Raw genomic sequence first — 16,101 nt, 5'->3', positions numbered from 1 at the left:
TTGATTGACAGAAGGAAGGTGGGCAGGAAACAGGAGGAACCAGAAGAGCCAGGAAGCTGAAGAGCCGGGAGGGTGTCCTCCAGCATAATGGATGGGCCCACCGCACAGGCTTTTCCAGCCCCCAAATCCAAGGCACTGAGGCTGGGATAAGCCTGCGTGAGGGGAGGAAGGGGCGAAGGGAGGAGAAAGCAAAGGTGTCATAGTAAGTGCCCTAGAGATGGCAAGTGGCTAGGCAAATAAATGATGATAAAAGGGCAAATCCGGGGAGAAAAGAACACGCTCAGGGGAAGGGTTTATAAAGAGGGACCGCGAGAGTTGCTAGGATGGGAAGAATGTGTTGCACAGTGATCACAGCTCGGGTTGTGGGAGTAGGCTGCCGGCTGGAGAGTGTCAACAGGGTTGGGGGGACAGATGGCCTCCCTTCTCCTTTCCAGGTCATTTTGGAAGATGCCCCTTCCCCTCATTAGGGGTGCCTCCTCTGGAATTACAGCAATGCAGTCAGTGCGTAATGGCGTCTGTGGATGCTCTAAGGCGGCCTTAGGATAACGGGCTAGATGGCCCGAAGACAGGTGGACATCATCCCGTGAGTAACAATACGTGAGCCAGTCATGGTGCGTTTTTCCATGCGACCTGTGCTCCTTATCGAAATAGCAGCCAACTGGTTGTCTCCAAGTCTAGGGGAAGATACTTAGAAAGCGAGAGTAAAAGAAATTAACATAGAGAGGATGTCTTCATGACCTTGGGGTGGGCAAAGATGTCTAAAACAGAACACCCAGAGCACTAACCACAGAAGAAAATTGATAGCATTTTATGAAAAATTACCACCTCTCTTCGTCAAGAAGTACTGTTAAAAACATGGAAAGGCAGGATGCCTGGGTGGCTCAGTCGGTTCAGCATCCGACTCTTGGCTTTGGCTCAGGTCGTGATCTCCCAGTTCGTGGGATCGAGCCCTGAGTCCGGCTCCGGACTGAGCATGGAGCCTGCTTAAGATTCTCTCTCTCCCTCTTTCTCTGCCCCCGCCCCCCACCCGTGTTCTCTCTCTCGCTCTCTTTCTCAAAATAAATAAATAAACCGTTAAAAAAAAAAAAAAACAAACCACGAAAAGGCGAGCCTCAGACCTGGAAGAAGAAATCTGTAACACATATATCCAACCAAGTATTTGTTTTCAGGATATATAAAGAACAACTGTAAATCAGTAAGAAAAAGACAATGACCCCATAAAAATTGGGCAAGAGGCTTAACAGACACTCATAAGATAGTATATCCAGGTGACCAAACAAACTATAAAAAGGTAAGCAACATCATTCATTACTCATGGGGAAAACGCGCATCAAAACCACAAGGAAATATCACTACACACCCACCAGGATGGCTAAAAAGAAAAGAGTGACAATACCAGGTGTGACTGAAATGCGGAGCCATTGGAACTATCACACCTTGCTGTGGGGAGTGTTGAAATGCACAATCACGGAGAAAAAGTGTTTGGTAGATTCTGTTCCAGCTAACGATATGTCTGTTCCATAACTCAGTCATGCCCCTCCTGGGTACATGTGTCCAAGAGATAGGATGCTCGTCACAAGTGCATTCCTCCTGCCCTCTACTGTATTTGTGTTATACTTCGATTTGAAAAAATGAAAAGGACGACCTGGGTGGCTCCGTCGGTTGAGCGTCCAACTCTTGATTTTGGCTCAGGTCATGATCTCACGGTTGTGGGGTTGAGCCCTGGAGTCGGGCTCCCGGCTGAGCCTGGGGCCTGCTTGAGATTCTCTCTTTCCTTTTCTCTCTCTGCCCCTCCCCCCTGCTTGTGTGCACGTGCGCTTGTTCCCTCTCTCTCTCTAAAGAACAAAACAAAACGAAACACTGAATGGGGAAACTTCCCATGAATTTGTTCTAGTTGGGAGACGACCTGTGGTTTCCCATTCACCTGCTCATCCTAACTGTTCTGGGTTGTAAGTTCTCTGAGAAGGAAATACTGAGCATTGGCCACAGCAGTGGATATCGTGAGCCAAGCCTGGGCCCCATCCCTGCTCCTCTGAAATTGGGAGGCTCTCGGGAAGTTATTTAACTTCTCAAAGCCTTTGTTTCCTTGTCTGTAAAAAGGCGACTGTGGTACTTAACCTTAGAGTTTCATCGCGAGGGTTGAATGAGGTCATACCTAAGAAGCACTCAGCTCAGCACCCGGGTCATAGCAAGTGCCCAGTAAAGGACTGGGTAGCAATGGCAAAGCCAACACTGAACTGATTCTACCTAGGTCTCTTAAAGAGGCTCAGCACCTTTCTCCTCGAAACGATTTAGCACACGTTTGAAAAAAAGTTACGCTAATGTTATCTCCGCAAAGTAGAGCCATTTTGTGGATGGGGCGGAGTCTCAGTGCTTCAGTAAGGTGTGGGGGAGGGAGGTCATTTTCAGCTGGACTGGGCAGAGAGAGGTGTTAAAGCCGGTGGGACTGTCAGCAATGCGTAAGATTTTTGTCACAGAGAGAGGACCAGGAAGGTCATTCAAATTTGGGGGTTGGGGGAGGGAGGTGGTACCCGGAGGGCAAAGGTGGAGTCTGGGAATGGTGAGCAGGCCATTTTGAGATGACGCCTAAGATTTATGGAGGATCTAGTGGAAGATAAGGTTGGAAAGGAAGACTGGCTCAGGTGAGATTCCCCCCCTGCCAGGGAACCCAGACGTTTTCTACAGGAAGAGGAGTCGCTGACCATTGCTGAGCAGGGAAGGTACAAGATGAAGCCGGGATGTGCAGACCCACAGGGGAGGTCAACGTGACCTGGGCCAGGAGGCCATGGAGGAGGGGAAACATGCAGGTTCAGGTGGGAAGGAGTTCTATGTGATCTGGGCAGAAGCAGCGGGATGGAAATGAAAGGGTAAGTAGATGGGGAGGAGCGGGGATGGACTCCTGAAGTCTTGGAGCCAGTTTCTTGAGTATATGAAGCAGAGAGAAGGTTGGGGCGGGGATGCCAATGAAAGGGATTTCTCAACGGTTCCACCACCGGGGTGGGGGGGGGGGGATGCATCTCATCCCTTCCCGGGCCCTCACCTTCAAAGTCTGCTATTTGCACGTCCCCAAGAACACACTGCCCTCTTCCGGGTTCAGGCTTAGTACGGGACACCCAAAGAACGGACACAGCCTTTCTACAAACTTCCTTTCCACCCTCGCCGCCTGGGAACCACACGGAGGGAGGTGTGTCAAGACCAAAACTGCGCCAACAGCAGAACCGTTTCCCAGTCTCCCCCTCCCAGAGACACAAGAGTTTGGCTGGATGCTCTGCCGAGGGGTCGGAAGGGTCTTTCGGCAGCCTGTGCAAAGCTAAGGAACGGCCTCCTGATTTTATGGAGAGACGCAAACCGTGTTTGGAATAAATATCCCTTGGTTATTGTTGTTTTACAGGGCTGTAGCAGTGGCCAGGAAGAAAACCGCCCCCTCTGAAAGTTGTTTTGGTGACTGTTCTTTGGAGCATTGTTCTAAAAATGGGAAATTACATATTGCCGTGCCAAAGGAAACAAACACCTGCACTTAAAGGAATACCTTCCACGAGGTGGCTCTCAGAGCCCCAGCCAGTTCTGGACGCGGGGCTGTTACACAAGTTTCACTTGGTGCTTTCTTCACTTTTAAGGGGATCGGGTGCTTCTCCATTCGTAACCAGGGTGGGCTTTGGCGACTACGGGGCTCCGGGGGCTTTGTCTTTGACTCATTCACTCAATAAACATCTATCGAGCATCTCCGTTGGGTCAGTGTTGATGGATTTCACTACTCCCTTCTCTGGCCTTGTTACAAATCACCCAGAGAATTGGCCGCAGGCAGGTGGCTTTCTGGTTACTTTTTGTCAATTTTCAGAGTCAGTGCACGACTTCCGCCTCTAAATGATGGGCAGCTAGCGAGAACCCCCCAGCGCATTCTCTCCTTCCTCTTCTTTCTCCTTTCCCCCTCTCCCTCCTTTCTCATTCTACTCTATTGATCTACAAAAATAAAAAACGCTATTCTCAACATGTCAGTCAATACATTTCTTTACACATATGATTTTTCAAACTTTCCAGTTATGGGACTACGTACAGAAATTCTTGTTCTAGGTGTGAGACGTCAAAAGGTAATTTTTGGGGGGCACCTGGGTGGCTTGGTTGGTTGAGTGTCCGACTTTGGCTCAGGTCACGATCTCACGGTTCGTGGGTTCAAGCCCCACGTCGGGCTCTGTGCTAACAGCTCACAGCCTGGAGCCCGCTCCGCATTCTGTGCCCCTTCCCTGCTCACACTCTCTCTCTCAACAATAAATAAGTGTTAAAAAAAAAAAACAAACTTAAAAACTAATATTTTTGGTTATCTGGTTAATACTTGACATTTATCAACATTGATATAACTGCAAAATAATCAGGTCTTGAAATTCCATCACGTGTGAAATGAATCCATTTCAGATAGATTTGTGGTTTAGAGAGATTCCAGTTCCATAAGCTGATCTCATCTCTGCTGGAAGCAAGAAAGATGGGAGCAAGGGGAAACAATGAATCTCAAACTTTTTGGAATGCATAGACTTTGGTTAGAGCTGGCTGCCCACGAACGTGTGCATTCTTCCAATGGGTTGGCCAAAGAGTGATGGCAGACCTTCTTTGGGAATCAGGGTTATCTCTCAGGGACCACTTGGTTACTGATGTGGTCCCACCTGGAAGAAGAGAGGTGGGGATAAAAAGGGTCTCTCTGCCTATAACGTGCTTCACCTACTGTCTTCGCTTCCACATTCGTTTCAACTGTTTCACTAGAGGCTCAAAAGTAGGGCCCCGCTATACTGGATTACAGGATGCAGATTCCTATTTGAGTGAATTTATTTCCCTTTTATTTACCTGGGTTTTCTCATTTCGTCCATGCCTGGCAAGAGAACACACATTTGGATCATGCCCCTCCTGGGGCTCATGTTGCAGAGAGGAAAGCAGATACAAGGGAACATGCTCTAGTGCGATATGTGTATGACAGTGTCTAGATGAGATGTGACGGTGGTGGGGAGAACCCCTGGGCCTGGGAGCATCAGGGGCAGGGTGGGAAGAGTCCAAGAGTGAGTCTTTTTTATTTTTTTTATTTTTTAATGTTTATTTTTGAGACGGAGAGAGAGCACGAATTGGGGAGGGGCAGAGAGAGAGGGAGACACAGAATCGGAAGCAGGCTCTGGGCTCCGAGCCGTCAGCCCAGAGCCCGACGCGGGGCTCGAACCCACGGACCGCGAGATCGTGACCTGAGTCAAAGTCGGATGCTCAACTGACGGAACCACCCAGGTGCCCCTCTTTTTTGTTTTTGTTTTTAATTTTTTTTTTTCCAACGTTTTTTTTATTTTTTTATTTTTTTTATTTTTGGGACAGAGAGAGACAGAGCATGAACGGGGGAGGGGCAGAGAGAGAGGGAGACACAGAATCGGAAACAGGCTCCAGGCTCCGAGCCATCAGCCCAGAGCCTGACGCGGGGCTCGAACTCACGGACCGCGAGATCGTGACCTGGCTGAAGTCGGACGCTTAACCGACTGCGCCACCCAGGCGCCCCTGTTTTTAATTTTTTTTAACGTTTATTTATTTTTGAGAGATTGAGAGAGCAAGAGCGAGAGAGAGAGAGAGAGAGAGAGAGAGGGGCAGGCAGAGTGTGAGTGGAGGAGGGGCAGAGAGGGAGACACAGAGTCCCAAGCAGGCTTCAGGCTCTGAGCTGTCAGCACAGATCCCGACAGGGGGCTAGAACCCACGAATCGTGAGATCATGACCTGAGCCCAAGTTGGACGCTTAACCGACTGGGCCACCCAGGCGCCCCCCAAGAGCTGAGTCTTGAAGGAAGTGTACATGTGCTAGATGTAACAGATAAAAATACAGGATGCCCAGTTAAACTGGAATTTAAGTATCCTATGGCCCAGATATTGCCTAGGTCATGAAGGGAGGAGTGTGGGTCTTCAGGTGGCTTTGGGGGAGAGGAACAGGTGACTTCGGTCAGTGAGAACTGCCTGCAAAGGTGTGGAGATGTGAACAGTGTGGAGTGGGTTGCCTGTTTCAGATAGAAACAGGAACGCAGTAACGCAGGTAAGTGTCCCCTGAGGAAGGAGGTCTGCCCGCCAGGAAGGTCCTCTGTTCTGGGCTGGCGGCATCCGATTCCCCTTTTGCTGTCCCTTCCTTCCATTTGTCTGTCTTCCATCCATCACACCCTAGAGGCTGGCCGGGGAACAGATGAGGAGGGGAACCTGGGTCTTTCTCATGGCTTTGCGGCCTTAGAACCTGTTTGAGGGGACAACACGAAAAGGGTCCCGTCTCTCAGAAGAGGCTGCACCCTCAGCCTTCCGACCCACAGCTGCAACCAGAAGCATATTCATTAATTTGCTGGGAGAAAGGTCTAGTAGACTAGACAAGCATATTCTCCCCCCCTGGGGACAAGTTACAAAGGCTGGGTGGTGAGCAGAGAGTGTACGAAGGGCCCGGCCGAAGGGACCATGACCCAGTCAAAGCTCGTCGCCGGCAGAAGCCGGAATATTCCTCCGTTGCCCCTTCTTCCTGCTCAGGACCCACCTGTCTCTCTGGCTCCGTTGCCTATCCCTCCTCTTTGGCACGCCAGCCCTTTCTGTTCACCCAGCGGGGCACAGTACCTCGGGTTAGGTTTGCACGTCCTAGACGACACCCACATTCTAGCCCTGCCCCCTCACGTGACTCCCTCATCACCTTGGTGGAGTACAGGATGTGGCAGAATCTTTTCTTGTGGTTAGAGACAATCTCTTGGTCTCTCTGCAGCCACTGTGTGTGAATCTGCCAGCCTGACTGGAAGGGCCACCTTATTTCCAGGCCTGGTCTGTTGCCGCACCCCCAGTGTAGAAGGGGGAAAGCAGCGGGACTTGAGGTCAGAGCCATGGGCAGCACCAGTCTCCAAGGAGGGCCCCCCGGGCCTGGTGAGGAGTCTGGGCTTTATCCCACAGGTGACCGGTAGCAGAGAAGGATTTAAAAAAAATTTTTTTTTTTAACGTTTATTTTATTTTTGAGACAGAGAGAGACAAAGCATGAACAGGGGAGGGTCAGAGAGAGGGAGATACAGAATCCGAAACAGGCTCCAGGCTCTGAGCTGTCAGCACAGAGCCCGACGCGGGGCTTGAACTCACGGACCGCGAGATCATGACCTGAGCCGAAGTCGGCTGCCCAACCGACTGAGCCACCCAGGCGCCCCTAAGGATTTTTTTTTTTTTCAACGTTTTTTATTTATTTTTGGGACAGAGAGAGACAGAGCATGAACGGGGGAGGTGCAGAGAGAGGGAGACACAGAATCGGAAACAGGCTCCAGGCTCCGAGCCATCAGCCCAGAGCCTGACGCGGGGCTCAAACTCACGGACCGCGAGATCGTGACCTGGCTGAAGTCGGACGCTTAACCGACTGCGCCACCCAGGCGCCCCAAGGATTTTAAACAAAAGCATGGCATTTCCATTCACTGACAGTCCTGAGGAGAATGTTGTGGAAGGGGCAAGGCTGAAATCTTAGAGACTCTTTGGGGGCCGAATAATGATTTCCAAAGATGCCCACGTCCGAATCCCCAGAACGTGTGAATATGTTAGGTTACACGGCAGAGGGGAGTGAAGGTTGCACGGGGAATGAGGATTACTGATCAGATGACATTAAGACGGGGAGAACGGCCTGGATGACAGGGTGGGCCCAGTGCAACCACCAGGATGGTGGCAGAGGGAGGCAGAGGAGGAGACTGGAGCCAGAGAGAGCATCGGAGAGGCTGTACTGCTGGGTTTGAAGGGGAGGGAAGGACCCCAGGCCTAGGAGTGAAGGCAGCCTCTGGATAAAGGGGGAAAGCAAGGAACCGATCCTGCCCTAGAGTCTTCGGAAGGAACACAGCCTGTTGCCGTCTTGATGTTTAGCACAGTGAAACCTTTTTGGACTTCTGATCCCTCGACCTATGAGATAACAAACTTTTAAAAATATTTATTTATGTTTGGGAGAGCCCGAGCAGGGGAGGGGCAGAGAGAGGGAGACACGGAATCCGAAGCAGGCTCCAAGGTCTCACAACCTGAGATATTTTATGAGTTAACTAGACTTCCGTGATAGGCTAGGAATCTGTTCACTGGGTGGGGAACAAATCTGAGTTCCAAACCCCGACAATGGCGGCTGCATGTGTTGAGTTGAATCTGTTTTCCGATTTTTGTTTTTGTTTTTTTTTTTTGCACGTCCTGCAGTTTTATCATTTTAGTTGGCCCATGGAAATATGTCGGGTGGCTTCCTCCCGATGATTCATTCTCACGTTGTCCCATGTGCCTGTCAGTGTGTTCTGTATGTGCTTGGGAGGGTCATTCCCTAATTACACGTTTCAGAACGCGTTGTTTTATCGTCTAGCTGAAGCCATTTTCAGTGGCAACCGCCTTACGGTGAATTACTACCCACCGATCCCTGGCCTTCACCAACAGCGTGCCTTGCATCAGCCGTAAACTAGACAGAATTTTATCCACATCATCTTGATCAAGTCGACGAGAGCTGGTTTTGCTTCCTCTTTCCTGCCTTGTGAGTCATTTATAGATTTTTCTGCCAGGCTAACCTCAACTCTCTCATGTGTTGAGGGTGAACACTTCAGTCTTCCTGTCCATCTGTCAACTCAGGGTCTGTCAGTTCAGGGTATACATGGACCTAGGATAAGGGCGAGCCCTCGGGTTTTACAGTGTGACCGGACCCTGGGGTTTGTTAATTACCGCTCCTCTTTTCTTCCAGAGTAATTGTTCCTTTGTTTTCAGATTGTGGGGGCGACAGGGTGTTTTTCTTTTCTTCTCTTTTTTCTTTTTAATGTTTATTTATTTTGAGAAAGAGAGACAGAAAGAATATGAGCAGGGGAGGAGCAGAGAGAGAGGGAGAGAGGATCCCAAGCAGGTTCTGCACTGCCAGATGTGGGATCGATGCGGGACTTCATCTCACAAATGGTGAGATAATGACCTGAGCTGAGATCAAGAGCCGGATGTTTAATCAACTGAGCCACCCAGGCTCCCCAAGACTGTGTTTCAAAGACCATTTTCACCCAGATTCACACTTCAGTTGACAATGTGATCAAGAAGTATGGTCTTGGGGCGCCTGGGTGGCTCAGTCAGTTAAGTAGCGGACTTTGGCTCAGGTCATGATCTCATGGTTTGTGGGTTCAAGCCCTGCATCGGGCTCTGTGCTGACAGCTTGGAGCCTGCAGCCTGCTTTGGATTCTGTGTCTCTCTCTCTCTCTCTCTCTCTCTCTGCCTCTCCCCTGCTCACACTCTCTCACTGTCTCTCTTCCAAAAATAAATAAACATTAAAAAAAAATTAAAAAGAAAAAAATAAGTGTGGTCTTTCCCTAGGCTTCTCAGAGGCATGAACACCAAAACTAATGCAGTGCTAAGAACAGATAATATAGATACAGATATTTTTTTTATTTTGCTTTGTTGAGATGCATTTTTAAGTTTTTTCTTTGTCTTTACATAGTGTGTGTAACGCTTCTCGAATGCAGGAAGCTTATGTTCAAACACTGGCTTCTCTGTGTTTTAGTTTGGCATCTTCGTAGTGAAAAGAGCTGATTATAGAATTATATATTTATGTGATACAGTGATGGACAACCCCTTTCTCCTCCTGTCCTCTTCCTTCTTCAAATGCAGGAGCCATTCTTAGCTTGAGGTCCATTCAAGAATAGGCCAAATCTTGAATGTGGGCCGTTGGTCATAGTTCCTGGACCTGTGCTATAACTTACAGGTGAGCATATGCAGACAGAAAAGAACCCAATGAACACTCCTCCAGTCCTCTAATTACCTTCTGCTTTCTGGCAACAGGCATCCCACAGATACGTGCTCTTTCTGTGGTTTGGATCAGTTCATCTTCCATTCTGTTTTTTTTTTTTTTTTTTAATGTTTATTTATTTTTGAGAGGGAGAGAGAGCACAAGCAGGGCAGGGGCAGAGAGAGAGGGAGACACAGAATCCGAAGCAGGCTCCAGGCTCTGAGCTGTCAGCACAGAGCCCGACGCGGGGCTTGAACCCATGAACCGTGAGATCGTGACCTGAGCTGAAGTCAGACGCTTAACCGACTGAGCCACCCAGGCGCCCCGCATTCTGTTCTTTTAAAATCGAAGGTGCCTTTCTGTGTCCACTGCTCACAATGCTTGTGGATCCCCTACATCTCCAGCCCCCTTGAGGCGGACACTCTCTACGTTATAATTGTACTTGCTTTTATCTCCAGATACCTGTGTTGAATTTGCCCTGGGTAAATACTTCCCTTGCTGTGAAGAAGTCATTAAAATTCTGAACCTTGTTTGGCCCTGGATCCTTATCCGTTTGAACAATACTCACCGAGGTGGATGGCTCATGGGAGGCAAAGGTATGTGAGTTAATGACCTGGATACAGAAGAACCCTGGCCCAGCAGTGAGGGAGTGGAGGAGGTGGGAGAGAGCCAGGAGGCCCCCCACCAAGGTCCCGCCTTCTGCCAAGAATCTCGTTTGAAATTGCCAGTCCTCATGACCTGCTCTGGAATTTTTACCATCAGGTAGTCCCGCCTTTGTGGTGGACAATGAAGGGTGGGGCGTGGTGTGCTTGTACCTGCGTGGGGGTGCGGGGGACAGTGCTCATCAATCTCATTTATTGGCTCAGGAGATTCCTGCGTCTGGAATCGCATTCTCTGTAGAGCAACGGTTGGGGCCTGGGCTCTGGAATCCGGGTTGTGTGACGACTAATTGCAAAACTGCCCCCAGCAAGTAAGCAATCTATAAAGATAATTACGAGGTTGCGTTTCTGCTTCCAGACTTTAAAAATGGGGCCGATGGAGGTTAAAGGTCAGCTCTACCAGCGCCCCTCGGTCCTCTCGGTCTGTCGATTCAGCTGGGCTCGCCGTTGGGATCGTCTGGGAATGGAATTATTCCTAATTCCAAAAGGGTTGACGCATCACCGGCAGCCTTCAGCGAGAGGCACTTTTGTTTGTACGACTGTCCCTGTGTTTTCTCAGAATTCGGATTAAAAAAAAAAAAGATCTCAGAAATCAAATTAAAGCAATCATACAGACGATAAAACATCCCCAGGAAGGAACTGTGTTTCATCAACTGTCCCGCAGAGCGCACCCAGCTGTGCTGCGCAGGGCGTCGGAGCCCCAGGACCGACCCACCGCGTCCGTTCGCGGACACCTTGGCCGACACCGCCCCCTAGTGGCCGCGGCAGCACAGGGCGCTGAGGATGCGGAAGGCGCGTCCTCACAGACCCGCGCAGCTAGACGGAAAATTCCGCCTGCAGAGGCTTCTCTCTCTTCAGCTGTCTCCTTCCTTGCCCTCTGCCGATGCCTTTTTTATTCCCGCCTCCCCTCTGCACGTCCTCTGCTTTCATTCAGTGGCTGCGGATGGCGTGGCCTGGCTGGGCACCGATTGCCACGGAACAGGGGGGTTTCGAGGTTTGTTTGTTTTTTTTTTTTTACATGCACGCGGGACACATCTTTATGACAAACTCTAGTCTTTGCACATTTTGTTCTGGGGAGACTTTCTAAATCAACAATACTTTTGAGCGGTTGACGCTGTATGGCCTGTACAAAGGTCCTGAGGTGGGAAGGACTTGGCTCTTAAAAAAAAAACACTGACCTGAAGACGGTGGGGGGAGGGAGAGAAACTGGGTGGTGGAATGAACACAGGAAATAAGCAACGGGAAGGAGGGTGGGAGGTGAAAGCCAGTGATGGGCAGATTCTGCATTTTGAATGTAATTTTTACTTTTTATTTTCAAAATATTTATTAGTGTTTATTCCGAGTGAGACAGAGCATGAGAGAGAGCATGAGCAGGGGAGGGACAGAGAGAAAGGGAGCCAGAATCCCAAGCAGGCTTCATGCTGTCAGCACCGAGCCCTGAAAGGGGGCTTGGACTGAGTTCATGACCTGAGCCAAGATCAGGAGTTGGATGCTTAACCAACTGAGCCACCAAGGCGCCCCTGCATTTTGAATTTTATCACGGTACTAGAAAGCCTTGAAGGTTTTTGCCTGGCGGAGGCTGGTGGCAGTGAAAGGGGATTTTCAGGTGATGACAATGACTTTGGTGGTTGGGGGAAAGATGGGCTGCGGGAGGGCTAAGTGTGAGCTGGGAGCCCATCAGGGGTCCCCGGGTTGTGTGGGTGAGAGGTGGATGGAGGGGTGGGGGGGCAGCCCTGTGGACTTGGAGGGAGTTCCCAGATGCTTTGGAGACGGACTTGCTTGACTGCATCCACAGTAGGGTTAGGACTGTCCGTCCTTCTGAGCAGCTGGGAGGATTCACTAAGATTAGAAACCGCCTGGCAGGGGAGGGGGGCTTGGACCGTGAGTTCCGTCGGACAAGTGGAGTTTGATGGTAGGACATAAGGGGAGGAGGTCCGGGCTCTTTTGGCGACAGGTAACAGAACCTAGAGGAAGGGTTCTTTCTTCTTTCTTTCTTTCTTCTTTCTTTTTCTTTCTTTCTTTCTTTCTTTCTTTCTTTCTTTCTTTCTTTCTTTCTTTCTTTCTTCTTTCTCTTTCGTTTATTTATTTTAGAGAGAGAAGGGGGTGGAGAGAGAGAGAGAGAGAGAGACAGAGAACCTCAAGCAGGTTCTGCACTGTCAGTGCAGAGCCCAGTGTGGGGCTCGAACTCATGAGACATGAGATAATGACCTGAGCTGAGATCAACAGTCAGACACTTAACCGACTGAGCCACCTGGGTGCCCTGAGGAAAGGTTCTTTTGTAAGGTTCTGAATTTTCCCCTGGGGTCCGAGCACTGGGTTCAGTGGGGCCTCTGGAAGGGAGTGGGGGGGCCCCAGGCAGCCTCCACTCCGTTCTCTGTGTATCTGCCTGATCGTCCTTCTTGCTATACCGTCTGCTTGGAAGGCCCTGTCCCCCGCCGGCCCCCGGGTGGCTGGTTCCTGCCATCCCTTTAAGTATCTGCTCAAATCCTGACAAGGGGGACTCCAGAGCTTTGGCCTAAGCTTCTCTGGCTCACATCACTCCATGGATTTCTTTTATGGCTTTTATCACAGTTTCATCTACCTGTCTGTTGACTTAACGTTTATTTTGTGGGAGCTTCCCCGCTTGATTGCCAGCTCCAAGAGAGCAGAAGGCCCTGCTTTCTTCACTGCCGTGCTTGAGCCTTAGTACAGTTCTGGCCCAGAGCAGGCACTTCACACAGACTTGGATTATGAAATCCGCTCCTGGGTTCCTTAGAGTGCCCAGCGCCACTATGAACACTTTGGAAGGGCCTGTAAATACCTAGGGATTAATTTCATGCCTGAAGACTCCTTGGCCACAGAAGAAAAGGATGACTGATTCTCTTCCTGCAGGAAAGTGGGCTGGACAGGGACTCAGGGAGGGGGCAGCGGCCCAAGTCAGGGCGCAAGAGCATCAGGACCATAGACAGCAGTGACCTGGTGCTGAACAGCCCTGTGTCTGTGACACCCCGCCCCACCCCCAGATCCTCTTCTGAGCAGAGATGTCTTTAAAGGCAAGACTGATGTGAACAGACAGTTTGACTTGTAGGCTTTTGCGATGTATTTTATTTTATTTTTACATTTTATTTATATATTTATTTAGTGCACACGGGAGAGGGGCAGAGAGAAGGAGAGTCAGAATCCCAAGCAGGCTCCATGCCGTCAGCACAGAGCCCGATGAGGGGCTTGAACTCATGAGCTGTGAGATCATGACCTGGGCCGAGATCAAGAATCGGATGCTTTTGCGATTTAGACCTGGAAATAGGATGTCCTAACAATGGTGACAGCTGAAGGATCTAGAAAATGTATAAGCAGGGGCTGTTTTGTTTTTTTTTCCTGTTCTCCACCCCCTTTAAGAATAGATCGATAAAGCAATACCTATCAAAAGAACACCAGCATTCTTCACAGAGCTAGAACGAATAATCCTAAAATTTGTATGGAACCAGAAAAGACCCCAAATAGCCAAAGCAATCTTGAAAAAGAAAACCAAAGCAAGAGGCATCACAATCCCGGACTTCAAGCTTTACTACAAAGCTGTAATCATCAAGACAGTATGGTACTGGCACAAAAACAGACAGATCCATGGAACAGAATAGAGAACCCAGAAATGGACCCACAAAAGTATGGCCAACTAATCTTTGACAAAGCAGGAAAAAATATCCAATGGAAAAAAGACCGTCTCTTCAGCAAGTGGTGCTGGGAAAACTGGACAGCGACATGCAGAAAAATGAACCTGGACCACTTTCTTACACCAGACAAAAAAATAATCTCAAAACGGATGAAACACCTAAACATAAGACAGGAAGCCATCAAAATCCTAGAGGAGAAAGCCTCTTTGACCTCGGCCGCAGCAACTTCTTACTCAACACATCTCCGGAGGCAAGGGAAACAAAAGCAAAAATGAACTACTGGGACCTCATCAAAATAAAAAGCTTCTGCACAGTGAAGGAAACAATCAGCAAAACCAAAGGCAACCGACAGAATGGGAGAAGATACTTGCAAACGACATATCAGGCAAAGGGTTCATATCCAAAGTCTATAAAGAACTTCTCAAACTCAACACCCAAAAAACAAATAATCCAGTGAAAAAATGGGCCAAAAACATGAATAGACGCTTCTCCAAAGAAGACATCCAGATGGCCAACCAACACTGCTGGTGTTGGATCTCTTTTGCACTGCTGGTGGAAATGCAAACCTGTGCAACCACTCTGGAAAACAGTATGGAGGTTCCTTAAAAAACTAAAAAAAGAACTACCCTATGATCCAGCAATTTCACTACTAGGTATTTATCCAAGGGATACAGGTGTGCTGTTTTGAAGGGACACATGCACCCCCATGTTTATAGCAGCGCTATCACCAATAGCCAAAGTATGGAAAGAGCCCAAATGTCCATCGATGGATGAATGGATAAAGAAGATATATATATATCATGATATATGATATATCATATATATATATGATATATATATATGATATATCATATATATATATGATATATATATAATACATACATACATACATACACAATGGAGTATTACTCAGCAATCAAAAAGAATGAAATCTTGCCATTTGCAACTATGTGGATGGAACTGGAGGGTATTATGCTAAGCGAAATTAGTGAGAGAAAGACAAATATCATATGACTTCACTCATATGAGGACTTTAAGACATAAAACAGGTGAACATAAGGGAAGGGAATCAAAAAGAGTATAAAACCAGGGAAGGGGACAAGACATTAAGAGACTCTTAAATATGGAGAACAAACAGAGGGTTGCTGGAGGGGTGGTGGGAGGGGGAGGGGCTAAATGGGGGAGGGGCACTAAGGAATCTACTCCTGAAATCAGTGTTGCACCACGTGCTAACTTGGATGTGAATTAAAACAAAAAAGAAAATAGTTTGATAAATAATTCCATCTGACAAATGTGAAGCGAAGAAAAAAATCTAACCCGCCCTCTTTCGGGCCTCCAAGTGAAACCCACTGCTGACCCTGAGGAGTCAGGGTCCGTCATTCTCGAAGGCACCCCAAACACCCTGGGTCCCTAATGGAGGAATTGAGCCTATTCCCCACTCCGGCCTTTGTTGCCTAAGGGCCTTACAGGAAACTGAATCCTTCCACGCATGGTTGTGTGCTGTGTGTGACTTGAGGCGCCTCTGACACAGTGCCACCCAACCCCTAACAGATCCCAACTGCTCTATCCGCATGCTTAAAACGTCCACCATTTGTCTACAGGAGACAGAACTCTCTGGAAAGTGCCATATTTACTTGCAGGCACGTCTGGGTAGCATAATCACCTTAACTATTTACTTTTTTCACCCAAGAGCGGGATTCCAAAGAGACTGGAAGAAACAGAACAGTGGATTCCATCACTAAATGGATGCGGGTTGGGGCGTCTTTCTGAGGGCAGCCACCACCCCGTTGGTTGGACCCTCCCTTCTTCCACCGTAGGTTAAGTTTGAGCAGGGCCCTGGGTGGCTCTCTGTCCCGGCAAGGGACTGTGTGCCGGTCCCCACTCCTGCCAACTGTGAGGAGCCTGGTGCGTTTGGGGAACAGGAAGTGAGACTCCCGGGCTCCTTGGAGATATGTTTGGACAGCCAGTGACTTTCCCTTTGTCCCTTTGCACTTGCTACCCTTGCCCTAGCAGTGACAACTTTCCCACTGGAGCAGGGGAACAAAAAAGAGGGGGGGTTGGGGACACAAAGG

General features: G+C 49.0%; 1 long non-coding RNA gene across 1 annotated transcript in view; it reads left to right on the top strand.

Annotated features, from left to right (window-relative positions):
- Nucleotides 1–3,723, top strand: part of LOC131488008 (uncharacterized) — a 34,372-nt gene extending 30,649 nt beyond the window's left edge. Inside the window, exon 3 of the long non-coding RNA XR_009250048.1 lies at nt 3,392–3,723. This is a non-coding gene — a long non-coding RNA (uncharacterized LOC131488008). The remainder of the gene's footprint in view (nt 1–3,391) is intronic.
- The last annotated feature ends 12,378 nt before the right edge of the window (nt 3,724–16,101 follow it).

The sequence above is a fragment of the Neofelis nebulosa genome, chromosome 10 (genome assembly GCF_028018385.1).
Source record: "Neofelis nebulosa isolate mNeoNeb1 chromosome 10, mNeoNeb1.pri, whole genome shotgun sequence".
NCBI lineage: Eukaryota > Metazoa > Chordata > Mammalia > Carnivora > Felidae > Neofelis > Neofelis nebulosa.
Note: the sequence above shows the minus strand (reverse complement) of the source record. Positions and strands in the feature narration are given on the sequence as shown.